We start from the raw sequence: 13,576 nt of genomic DNA, 5'->3' as shown, positions 1-13,576 counted from the left end.
TCTACTCCCTCTCCAGGTTCCCGATCCCCTCCCTTGCCCTAACACAAACCTCTTATACCAGATCCATTGCATGGCACAATTACTCGGGCATACCTTGGCGTATATTTCAGTGTCCACCAAGGTGGACCCTTTTATGTGATTCAGACAACTCTTAAAATTTTTAAAAAATATTTTATTTTAATCAATGACTTTTTTTTCCAAGACAAGGTTCCTCTGTCTAACAGCCCTAGCTGTCCTGGATGGAACTTGCTTTATAGACTAGGCTGGCCCCAAACTCACAGAGATCTGCCTGGCTTTACCTTCCAAGTGCTATGATTAAAGGCCTGGACCACCACCGCCTGGCCTTATGTTTTTATTTTATTTTTTTAAAGATTTATTTATTTATCTTATGTATGTGAGTACACTGTCACTGTCTTCAGACACACCAGAAGAGGGCATCAGATCCCATTACAGATGGTTGTGAGCCACCATGTGGTTGCTGGGAATTGAACTCAGGACCTCTGGAAGAGCAGTCAGTGCTCTTAACCGCTGAGCCATCTCTCCAGCCCATGTTTTTATTTTTATTTACTTTTTGTTATTGGTTTTATTTATTTGTCCCCTGTGATTTTTATCTGTACTGTGGGCCTCACCTAATCAACCATCCAGGGCACAGGAGGGAGAGGGCACAGGAGGGAGAGAAGAGAAATGACCAACATCACTCTCACATAAGTCCAGCTGAACAAACGAATCAGCAAACCCACACCGGGTCAAAGGTGGCCAAGAACTAACACAGGAGCTGCAGTCACAGGTCCGGTTGGGGATCTGCACTGAATAGACAGCCAAGCCATAGCAAGTGACCTGCACACAGAGGACCATGCTTTACAGAGACACAGAGAAGCATTTACAAGACAGATGGGGGCTATGGTGACTCGTGGTGCATATTGTCAACTTGACAGGATCGGGAATCATCTAGGAAACAAACCCCTGGATTTGGCTGCGATGGGTTACCTAGATTAGGTGGATTAAGTTGGGAAGCTCACTTTTCCTGTGAGGAACGCCGTTTCATAGCCTGAGGTACCAGGCTGAATGGATGGGAGAGAGCAACCTGGGCACCACCGTTCATCTCTGTTTTGATTACAGATGCAAAGACCGACCAGCTTCCCTAAACTCCCAGCATCCTGGATCCTAAACCACGACGACTGCACCCTCGAACTGTGAGTCAGAAGAAACAAGCCTTTCTGTTTCTATGCGACTTTTCTCAGGGCGTTTTGCCATCGCAACAAGACAAGTGGCTAGCACAGTGGCTAGAGCAGTGTGTTCCCATGATAGAAACACCAGATGCCATGTTACTTAACAGTCAGTCAACCAGCAATTAAAACAAAAGTAGAAAGGACACAAAGTCCAAACACCCAAAACATTTGACACCCCCTCTTCAGCTCCATGTGAGAACAAACGGAAGTCAAAATTGCAAGTTCAAAATCAAATGAGAAAAAACCCCAAAACACATTGCATCAAAAGTGATGAGATCCAGGGGCTGGAGAGATGGCTACTCTTGTAGAGGACCCGGGTCCTGTTCCCAGTACCCACGTGGCAACCCACAACCAATTATAACTCCAGTACTAGGGAACCTGACACCCTCTTTTGGCCTCTGCAGACACCAGGCAGGCTCATGTGTACAGACATACATGCTGACAAACACTCATACTCATAAAATAAAAACAAATCTCTTTTTAAAAAAGTGATGAGATTCAGCTAAGATCGAATTGAAAAAGGAAAACAGTCATTGCTGAAAAAGAAGAAAGAAGGCGAACGAGTTGGGCATTCAACTCATAAAGACATACAACGAGCAACAGAATAGATGTGGGGAAAGACGGAGTGAAAACTGGCAGAAACGAATGAATCCGGGTCCTTCACGGAAATAAACACGATTAAAACTGGAGCTGCATGCCGGGCCACAAGCCTCTAGAGGGCGCTACGAGGCAGCCTAAGGAGGGCCAACGGACCATACCGGGAGGAAGCACAATTAGCACGGAGACCAGAATAAGCGCAAGACACTTAATATGCACATTAATTTCATAAATAATGCATGGGTACATATTTACTGGAGACCTCTTCACAGGGTCTCCAGGGCTACCGCGGCAGATTACCGCAGGCTGGGTGCCTTGCATCTAAGAAGCAGGGAAGCCTTGGAAGGCACCCACTCTTCTGAGACTGCTCTCCTTGGCTGTCCCTCATGCTATTGTCTCCCTGGGTATAAGTACCTCGGTGTCTCTGTTCACCTGCACTTCCTGTCCTCGAGTTCAGTGAGATTGGACCAGGAGCCCCGATGGCCAGATTTTAATTCACTGTCCCAAAGTTCATATCTCCAACCACAGTTCGGTTCTGAGGTACAGGGTGGAGGTGGGCATAGGGGCAAGGCCAGAGCTTCTACTTGGGAGATCACAGAAGAGCTAGTAACACTGTCTTCCACCGGCATCCCCTCAACTTCTAGAATTCTTTCCAGGAGTCACATTAGTGGGGCCAGCACAGAGAGAGGCAAAGCAAGGCTAGGTGGGTTCAGCGTCACCCCTTCCTATGTCTGCATAGAGTGGTCAAATCCCACTAGCAACACTGCTCTCTTATCGGAGCAAGCATGCTTTGATAGAGAACTGGAAAACTAGAGTAATTAAAACAATGTAATGCGGGTTGGAGAGATGGCTCAGCTGTTTAGAGCACTGGCTGCTTTTCCAGGGCTCCTGAGTTCAAATCCCAGCAACCATGTGGTGGTTCACAATCATCTATAACGAGATCTGATGCCCTCTTCTGACACACGCAGGTGTGCATGCAGATAGAGCGCTCATATACAGAAAATAAATACATCACAAAAAGAAACACTATGCCAATTTCCTTAAAAAGTAACCTTAATGAAAAGTAACCTTAAGCAAATAAATTGCAAAACTTGACTACAAGGCTGATAATGTCTGGGAACCAACTGGAAATGGTTGGAATTAGCCGATGATCCATCCAAGATGGGTGAAGGATGATGTCAGCATTCCTCCTGACGCTCTCAAGTTATTTCAAAGGCCAGTGAGGGTGCCATGTGAGTCCCTGTTACTGATGAGCAAGCCGGGACCCTGAAGACAGCATTTTGACTGGAGGATGTAAGACCATATGTTAAAAGGATCACACAGAGATACGTTCTGTCCTGTAAATACGAATATAGGGCAATTGGGCACTTTGGTAAAATGAAGCCTGTCTAATGAGAGCCAGGGTTTGCTGTTAAGAAAAAAAAAGTAAGGAGGGTTGAGGGGTGTAGCTAAGTGGTTGAGCTCTTGCCTAGCTCTTGTGAGACCTGGAGTTCAAAAATAGCAGATAAGAAAGAAATAGAGTGAACTCCATGGAGTGTTGGGTTGGGATCAGGAATGGTGATAGAAACCATGGTTTTTACTAAATAAATATACATATACATATATACACACATAGACTGACACAGAGGCCAAAATACGCTCAAATGCCCTTGTTCTGCCCACTCAGAAGTCCCACAGGCAGTGACACCCAACAACACTGGGCACATCTTGTTATCCTCTGACTGGATCTTGGCCTCTCAGGTCCACTTGCCCTTAAAAGGAGACAGAGTTGTCTGAGGAGAAGAGTATTCTGGGATGTGGCAAGGGAAGTGCCAGGTAGCCTGACTCAAGTTATGGCGCTCCAGAGCAGGGAAGCATGCAGAAGGCGAAGGGCCAAAAGCTTTGGGAGTATTGGGAGGCCATTTCTAGTGGCTAACGCTGGGGCCATTTCAGTACTAAAACCAAGGCCAGATTATCCTTGCTGTGCTATCATCTGAACTCCAGTCAAATGTACATTTTTGTTCATCGCCTGCCTTCCACCCAGTAGAATATACATTTTGCAAAAGTGGGGCATCAAAGATCACATGCCCCAAAGCATGTAGGGCCTCCTCCATAACCACAAGAGCATGAGGTCCGCGGTGTACACTCAAATGTACGTACTGACTGAATCCTCTCTCCTCTTCCCATTACCATGGGATGCTCACTTTTCCGCTGGGAAGAATAATGGAACTTTCCAGACCATTGGACACTAAATCGCACAGTCTGAACCTGTGCTTCAGAGCATCCGAGACTCATGTAGGTAAGCAGGGAGAGTCCCGGGAAAGCTGAGCAACCTAGAATATTCCCCCAGGAAGAGAGCTTGGCAGACTGGGGGCCATCGGCCTAGCAATACTTCAGATGGTTTTTCTTGCAATGGGGTGCTCTCTGTGCAACCACCTGGGAGGTGGCTTTTGAGAGGACAGCTGACACACACAGTATTGTTTTAATCACAGCTGAAGCACTCCCACTCCAGTGAGGACATTCATGCCCACCTATGGATACAGAAAATGAACAAAGACAGCACATCCATGGACTGCTGGGTAATGGTGCCACTCACCAAGTGGATTAAAGCAACAAGGGATGGAGAGGACACGTGATGTTTTGGGGAGCCTCTAAGTAGATCGCAATAGTGATGGGGGTGGGGCAGGAGGCTTGCACCGCTTGCTGTTCGGTGCTTCTTGGGTCTGGATTCTTTGTTAATCTTCACTTCATTGAGATTGGCACGGTAGAAAACTCCTGGTGTCCCTGCTGGTTCTGGTTCCTCTTGCTGATAAGTGCAGATTCAGCAGAAGCCTAGATGTTTCTGCTGGATCATGCTGCCACTGCTGATTTGTGTTCAGTGACATTCTTTGAATTGGACAGTTGGTATCCTGACAAAGGAGACTAGAACTGTCCCAAAGAACTATCCTAACCAGGTCCACATCCCCTGTCCTGTTTACCATCTTTCTCCCCTACTTTTGGACAGTGGGCTAGAAGGGGGGTCAAAGCATTTGAGAGCCCTTAGTAAAGTAGGTTTTGAAAAATCTAAGCCTACAGGGGATACATTGTTGCAGAGTTCTGAAGACCAGAACTTAGAAATCTAGGTGTCCATAGGACATGTACCTTCGAAGATGATCACCTCCTGGCTTCTGGGACTCAAGCCTCCACTGTCTCACGGTTGTGTCCAAGTCACCTGTCCGTACGTGTCTCTAAGTGGTCCCAAATATAGCACTACCAGCCTGACTAGATGAGGACCCATCCTAATGGACTCCATTGTAGCTTGGCAAGTTCTCTCAAGATGCCCCCCAAAAGGGTCACACTCCAAAAATTGGGTCGCACTCCTGGAATAGATCATACATTGGAGATTCTGGGGATTGAGACCTCAGCATATCTTTGGGGATGGGCGTCCCAGATCAACTTGTATGGGTAAGTAGTTGCAACTCATGAAAGACTGTGGCTAACAGGGAGCTTTTCCATCTCATCTTTGCTGTGTGTACATGTGCATGTGTGTGTGCGTGTGCACGTGTGCTTGTGCATGTGTGTGCATATGTGTGAATCTGTGTGTGTGTGCATGTGTGTCTGAGCCATGCTCATCTTTACTGTATGTGCGTGTGTGTGCATGTGTGTGTTTGTGTGTGTGTGTGTGTGTGTGTGTGTGTGTGTGTGTGTTGAACCATGCCCAGGCTTTCCTGAAATGGGACACTACCATGGAAGCTCACCAGTAAGACAGCAATGATAAAAATCTATCCACCTTCCAGGCCTCCAGTAGCTTTGGTTCAGGGTCACCCTATGAAAGGTCCTTCCTTATTTCCTATGGTCTCGGGCTTCCACCTCTGGGCTTGACATCTCATAGCCTGTAGGCCTTCCAATTATCCCCTGAAGTCCCCAGACAGTTCCGAGCCTCCGGAAAGAGTGAGCGCAGAGTGGCTAATCCTTTTACAGTGGTGTCTGTGCTTTGAGCAGGAGTGGTCTGTAGGGATAACAGGGGCAGCTGAGCATGTGCAGTGTGTGCATTCGAGATCACTTATAGCTGGCAATAAACGGGAGGACCGTGGCCCAGGGCAGCTCCATACCACAGGAGGATTGGATTGTGGATTAAATGATCAAATCAACAGTCCACATGAAGGGCCCAACCAGCCCTGCACTGAGTCACAGAGGATACAGAAATGCCTGCTTTCTGCCCTCCAGGCAATTATAATCTATTTAGGACGTAGACATAAAACACAGGAGAAGGAGATGGCAAAGCAGTTAAACAGCGATTCACAGTCCTGTACCTCCATTAGCTGTCAAACGAGCTGCAGCGGTAACGACAAACATTACCGGAGTTGTGAGCTAGGAGAGCTTATTTGGTTGTTCATGGGATGGATAGAAGCCTGCTTTCTTCCTGGGGGAATGGAAGGGTTAACAAACACTGCAGTTTGCAGAGCTCTGAGCACCTGGCTGTTGGGATAAACTCCGCTTGCTGAGTTTTACTACAGAAGGCAGCAACTCCCATACCTTAATGCCTCTACGTCTCTGTCCTTCCTGTTCTACATTCTGTGTTAGCTAAAGTCAACACTTGTGAACGGGCACATGTCCCAGTCTCAGAGCCTAACTGTATCAGAGGTTTATCAGCACACATAGCACGGCCTGGTTCTGGAAACCTGACTTGGGTGATGAAGGAAAGAGGAGAGGGCAGACACACAGACGCACGCACAGAAGGCTGAAATCGGATGGGCCATGCTGTGGCTCTGATGAAGCAGCACCAACTCTACGAGAACCCAGAATCTCAGAGTATTTATTATGTCCAGCAGGAGAAGGAGGCGTTGGCTAGTCTTGGTGGGTAGTCTCTGTAAGGGAGCACTCTTGGACTTTAAACATCCTGGGAGAGGAAGCTGCCTTCAAGACTTCTGTATACTCTGCAAACATTGCCACACAGAGCAGAGGAAGGCTTTGCCATCCTTTTCTGTAAACAACACAACTTCTGCTCCTGGCAGTTTATTTCTGCTGGTATAATGAAGTCCAAATGATGGTGTAAGTTGCTATGGCTGTCAACATGGGGCTGGCAAGCAGGAGGTAAGAGGGATGAAGCAGGGTCAGTGTGGAGGGGAGAGGAATACGATGGGAGGTGGAGGTCATGGGGGAGAGCAGATCTAGCTTGCTGGCTTTGACGGTGGGAGGAATGGAGGAATGACGCAGTGAGGAATAGGCAGCCTGTGAGTTCTGGGGCAGCCGTTCTCTGCCTTCTCCATCCCAAGAAGACAATAAGTTCATGGTATTTTAAGTTAATGAGTTTGTGGCACTCTGTTACACAAGCAACAGGAGACCAATACATGATTTTAAAAAAGGTTTTATTTTTATGTGCGTGCGCGCGTGCGCGCATGCGTACACACACACACACACACACACACACACACACACACACACACACACTTGAAGAGGCCAGAAGAGGATGTCAGATCGACCAGTTACAGACGATTGTGAGCCACCATGTGAATGCTGGGGACTTCATTTGGACCTCTGGAAGAGCAAAAGTGCTTTTAACCACTGAGCCATCTCTCCAGCCACTCTACCATAGTTTTCTGCAGCAGAATCCCAAAGCCAGAGCTCACTGATACAGGTACACTTGTGAGCTCAACTATGTGAGCTTCCAAAGGCCATTCTAGACCACCACATGACCCTGTTGGCATGTGGCTTTTGCTGAACACAAGCAGGCATTTCCGTTAAGCGTGCCTTGAGGAGTGGACCTGGGGTCATGGGGCGTGTGCCCGTTCAATCTCAACATCCAAACTGTCATCTGACACTTGTACCCATTTCCCCTTTGCTACCGACTGAATATCGGTGGCCCCAATTCACGTGTGTGGTGGGGTCTTTGCAAGGCAAGTAGGTCAGGAGGGTGGGGCCCTCACCACGGAGTTAGTGCCCTTACAAGAAGAGACAGAGAGACTGGCTTTCCACCTCTTTGCCTTCTATCATGTAAGGGTGCAATGAAAAGAGAGCCGACTTCCAACTGGGCAGACGCCTTCACAGGGCAGTGGGTCTGTCAGCACCTTAGTCTTGTCAGCCATCCTTTTCAACTGTGAGGATGTAAGACTCAACCCAAGAGACTCCCGTGAATGAGACGTGAGACTGGAGACCTCTTTAATGGCATGAGGATTTTTTTTTTTATTTCCAGCTAGCTGGATACCCCGAACAATGCATAAAGTACAGTTTTATACATTTCATAAAGGGCGGGTTACAGCGATGGAGACTGGGCATGCGGGGGCATTGGTGAGCCTTAGGTCACTACACACCAGGGCAGTGTCAGGGTCCTTGAAATGCATTCCTTTAGATAACGTCAAGACAGACCTGCTGTGAGGACAGGGCTCCTGGTGACCTCCGGAACTGCCAGACCTGCCCTCCCTCCTGGATGGGAGGGGGCTGTTGGAGTCTGGTGGAAAATGCTAGCTCTCAAAAGGAATGTTTGCTTATTTCTTAAGCTGCCCAGTCTGGTAATTCTTTAGTGCAGCCCCCAATGGCTGGACCAGCTCCCGCTAGCAGTGCATGGTTTCCCAGTCACTCAGCACTCTTTCTCTCTGTTGGAGCCTTTTCTTAACAGTTGTTTTGTGTTGACTCTTACTTAGCAGGTCCCCTTCAGAGCCCTGATTTCCCTAGGAAGCCTGCCAGGGCTGGGGTAGGGGTCCAAGGGAGAGGGTAGCATTGAAAGAAAGCTAGCCCTGATTGGGGCTGGGGGATGCGGGTGCTTTGGAGCTGAGAGTGAGCAGGTGAGAGCATCCTTCTGCAGCACCCGTGCCTGGGTTTTCTGCTACAGAGGCGATGTTTATGGCCCCACGAGATCGCTCAAGATGAGGCATACCTTCTCGAAGGAAACCAGAGAAGGGAGCCTTGGATTCTTTAGCGGCCCCAGGTGGGAAGTCATTTTCTTCTGGTTCATAAGGCAGCCATCTGTTCCGCTGTGTTTTACTACCTCCACTCCTCAGAGGACCCGGAGAGGCAGGCCCAGGTGGGCATGCTATGGGGGATTGATGCTCTGGGCTCCAGCAGGGACCCACAATGCCTTTTACCTTCCCAACACAGTGGCCAAGTACAGCCTTCCAAATGCAGTGAGCAAAAGCAGATGCCAGAGCCACAGCCAGGGGACAGCTGAATAACTCAAGGATCTCCCTTTTGCTGGGCCCGAAACTGGGCCCAGAACAGTGTGACAGCTCACTTCGGCTAGCAGCTTGACATGTCTGGAATGAGGGGCTGCTTCCATCAGGTTGGCCTGGGATCTTACCTATGCGGAGTTTCCTTGATTGGCAGTTGACGGAGGAGGGCCCAGCCCAATGTGGGCAAAACCAGTCAGAAACAACAGTCCAGGCTGTGTGACAAGGATTGCTGGAAGTCAGCCTGATATCAAACCACTGAACAAGCAGTAGTTCCCTGTGGTCTCTGCCTTATACTCCTGCCCTTGGTCCCTGCCTTGGTTTCCCCGTAAGCTAAAATAAACCCTTTTCTCCTCAGGTTGGTTTTGGTTACAGTGTTCATCCCAACAACAGACAACTAAGACAGACAGCTTTCATTATCTTATAGGTTGGCCCCCTTTAGGAGAAGGCAGAGAAGAAGAAGGTCGAGACTTGATAGAGGCCAGTCCCCTGCCTCTGCCTCCCATGGGCTGGGATTATAGGCATGTATGACCATGTCCAGGTTTTTTTGTGCTGGAGAGTAACCTGAAGGCTTCATGCGTGCTAGGCAGGGAGGTGTTCTACCAACCAGGGTCCAGACCTAACCTGTGGCTGTTGTTATTGTGGGAAGACTTGTGTCGGAGGGGGGTTCTCTGAAGGGTTTGAGTTCTCTCCCCAGAGTTCAGATGCTTCTCATTAACACCAAAGAGTGCCCACTCCCAGGGAGTGTATGGGCACACACAGAGAGAACTGTTTTCAAGGCAGGTGCACCAGGTTGGACCTTTCCTACCTCTAAGTTATAGTCCCTTCTGAAGAGCAGTAGAAACCCTGTTAATGCAGATTCCCTCTGTCCCATAGCTCAGCACGGCTCCAGCCAATCAATTACCAACACCTTCCACGGGAAGAAGGTTGGCTGTAGACGTCCCCTAGTCTCCATTTTTCTCGGGGGGACACTTGGCTTTTGACCTCTTGCTACTTGGTTGAGAAAAGCTTGAAGGCTTACATTTTTTTTTTAAACATGTAGACCCATGTGTGGGGGCCCATGTCTGTAGCACTTTAGGAGGCTGAGGCAGGAGGATCAGTGATAGTGCTGGGAGCTGCAGGCCAGCCTGGGCAAAAGACAAAGGAAAAAGTGAATGTGGCAAGGCACTGGCTCAGACTTTTAATCCCAGTGCTTAGTCCTCAACGCATGCAGAAGGCGAGCTCCTGCCGTGTGATCAAAAGTCCCCATCATAGCTCCCACTATCAGTGTGCATGGCACGGTCCACTCCTCACACATTAACAGAAACTCTTATCAGGCCAAACGTCCCAAGGGCTTAAAAGTGACTTCCCAGGGTCCAGGAATTGCTGTGATGGCACGGGCAGGGGCTTCCCTAGACAGGGCCAGACTTCTGTATCTAAGGGTTTCACACCCACGGTTTTAACCAACTCATGACCGAGAACATCGATACAGTATAGCTATGGCCAATGGTGTTTGCCTTGTAGTAGGTGTCAACAGCCTAGAGATGGTTTTTAAGATGTGTGTAGGTCATAGCGGACACGGTGCTATTTCATATATGGAATCTGCACAGCCGCAGCGTTTGGTACCCATGGGAAGGGACATCCCTGGAAACCGTCCTCCAGGGATGCTGAGAAGTAACTTTAGGCAGGTACCACTTCTGCAGTGGTTGATTCTTAACATCAAGTCGACTGGATTTAGAATCACCTAGGACATCGATGAGGGTGTTTCCACAGAGTACTGACGGAGCCGGGAGGCCATCACTCGGTACGGGCAACACCATTCCATGTGCTGGGGACCATGATGGGGGCGGGGGAGAGAACATGAAAATGAACTGAGCATGGGTGAGGGCATTCTGCTTTGTTTTGTCTTGTTTTTGTCAACTTGAAATAAGCTGGAGTCATCAGGGAAGAGCGAACTTCAACCAAGGAACTGGCCCCGTGGGACATAGTCATGATTAATGACTGATGTGGGTGGTCCCATGCCTGGGCAGGTGATGCTGGGGTGGATAAGAAATTAATTAGCTCAGCAAGCGATGGGGAGCAAGTCAGTAGGCAGTGTTCTTCCCTGGTCTCTGCTTTGGTTCCTGACTCCTAGTTCTTACCTTAGGTTCCTGCCCTGACTTCCCTTTGTGGTGGACTGTGATTGAAACATGTAAGCTAAATAAACCCTCTTCTGTTACTGTTAGTCATGGTCGTTTATCTCGGCAATAGGGAGCAAACTGAGAACCAGTTTTCTCCTTGACTCTGTGTCTGGGCCCCAAGACATGAACTGCTCAGCTCAGCCATATATAGACTCACTGGCGTGACCGCGACCATGAGCCAAACTGAACATTTCCCCCATTTTAAGCAGTTCTGCCACTAACTTGGTCCTAGTGACAAGGACAGGGACAGACATATACAGTGGTTGGGGGAGGGGTCTACTGAGGGTTTCCTCATGCACTTGAACTGCAGCCGCTGTGGAGGCTTGCTTGCACCCTTTACAGGTTGCCCTTGCTTTTCCCTCTTGCTCCCCACCCCCTCTATACTTCCTGGGATCCTCTTTCAAATACACAACACTCCCTTTGTCCTGGGCTCTGCTTCTGGGAAGCCCAGGGCAGCACAGGTGACAACCATATCTGCCATTTGTGGGACTAGCCTGTGCCCTGGGCACTCATGGGAACTCGACATGAGCCTCAAGGTGTGTTGCCAGATTGCCGGGGAATGAGCTATTCCCAGCCTCATTTGACAGGTGAGGACACAGAGGCTCAGAGATACTTGGCCCAAGGCCCAGGGTAAAACAGTCGCTCTTCAGACTGACTCTTCTCTGAAGACCCAAGGTTGTGCTTTCAGAAAGCTAGGGTTGGAGCTGGGACTGTGCTGCCTAGCCCTTTGCAGCCAGAGGACAGTAAGTCTTCATTGCGGTTAAAAGGACGGGGACTATGGAGAGGCCATCTTTCTATTCTGTAAGGCCACGTTGATACTTTGTGTGGTGGAAATAGCTCCTATACACCATTCAGTGTTGGCTTGCTCTGAGGTAAGTCCCAGCCCCGGTGGGATTTGGAGGGAGGCTGGATTGATTCTAGCAGATCCTAACCAAAGTCAGCATCCCCGGGAGTGTCTGAACCCTCTACTTTCGCCACGAATCCCCTATCACAGGAGCTGACAAAAAGGGATGTCAACTGTAGCCTTGGAGACTATAGTTGAGGCTGAACAGTCAGAGGCTGGCTGAGGCTAGACCCGCGGGGAGGGTGCAGTTAAAAGGTTCAGCCAGAGACATAATTAGAGAGAGGTCGAGGAGATTAGAGAGTTGCGTGATACCATGAATTGCTGGAACTCAGCCAACCAGCTGACCAGAGGGGGCGACACTCAGCTCTGAGATGCCTGCCTTTGTTTCCTGTCCTATATGACCTGCCGGCAGGAGAGTAGTACCCGCCATCTTCTTACATCATCAGCCCCCCTGAATAAAGTACAACTCGAGGACTCAGTTTCTGTGCCTGCTTCATGGTACTGCAGGTGGCAGGCGACAGGAACTCCAGACTTCTGGTTACACTTGTATGGATATGACCTAATGTGACCTGAGGATATGACTGCTGTCACCATTATCTTCACAGACAAGTAGTGCAGGGTGGGAGTGACCTGCCCTGGGCTACAGGAAGAAGCCTGAGCCCCTTCCACTCTTCACAGGGATGGCAAAGAATAGGGAGGAGGAAAAGCCATGCATCACCCTGCCATCCGGCTCGTGACAGCACATCCTCCAGTCTCAGAGCCCATCTCTGTCATGCACGGAGTAAATGGGTCTATTCCCCATGAGTTATCTGCTAGCCGGCAGCGCTATCCATCTGCTCATTATCACAATTAACAAAAAACAACTCCAATGAGGCTTCCGACTCCCAGCCTGGGGGCCTAACTACATAACACGGAAATGACTCTTTATTAAGTCTGATCAAAGGCTTATTGTTCGGTAGTTAGAAATCATGGTCTCTCCTCGCAGGCATGGGGCTCGTGAACAACAGTCCGATGAGCGTTTGATTTGGGTCCAACCAAAACCTTCCTTGGCTCCATCTCTTTCTCACTTGCACAGACCTCCATGGGGACAGCCGTGGGGGGCTGCAATTCTGCTTTCCTTCTGGGTCTGTTGTCTGCAGCAAGCAGGAAGCAAGGAAGAGGTATCTGTGGGAATAAGGCTAGAAGCCTAGACAAGTGCTGGTGAAGGGGGTGGTGTGTGTGTGTGTGTGTGTGTGTGTGTGTGTGTGTAGTCAGTCACTCCCTTGTTGAGGCCCTCATAGCAGGGGCCAACAGGAGCGAAAAGGAGGTCTAGCCTTGGAGATGAGCATCTAAGACTGGCTCAGACCAGATGGTGGAGCAATAAAGAGGTTCAGCTGGGCTGTCATGTCATTCTATAAATATTTATTGAGGACCTACTAAGTGCCAGCACTCCGTCAGACATGAAGGTGAGAAGGTGCACTCAAAACCACAGTGCCTGCTCTTTAAGTGATTCCAGGTCAGCGGTGGGGGAGGGGCTCTCCCTGGAGAGGTTGGTGGGGGGAGGGGCTCTCCCTGGAGAGGTTGGTGGGGGGAGGGGCTCTCCCTGGAGAGGTTGGTGGGGGAAGGGGCTCTCCCTAGAGAGGTCGG

This window comes from Rattus rattus, chromosome 5, assembly GCF_011064425.1.
Source record: "Rattus rattus isolate New Zealand chromosome 5, Rrattus_CSIRO_v1, whole genome shotgun sequence".
Taxonomy (NCBI): Eukaryota; Metazoa; Chordata; class Mammalia; order Rodentia; family Muridae; genus Rattus; species Rattus rattus.
Note: the sequence above shows the minus strand (reverse complement) of the source record.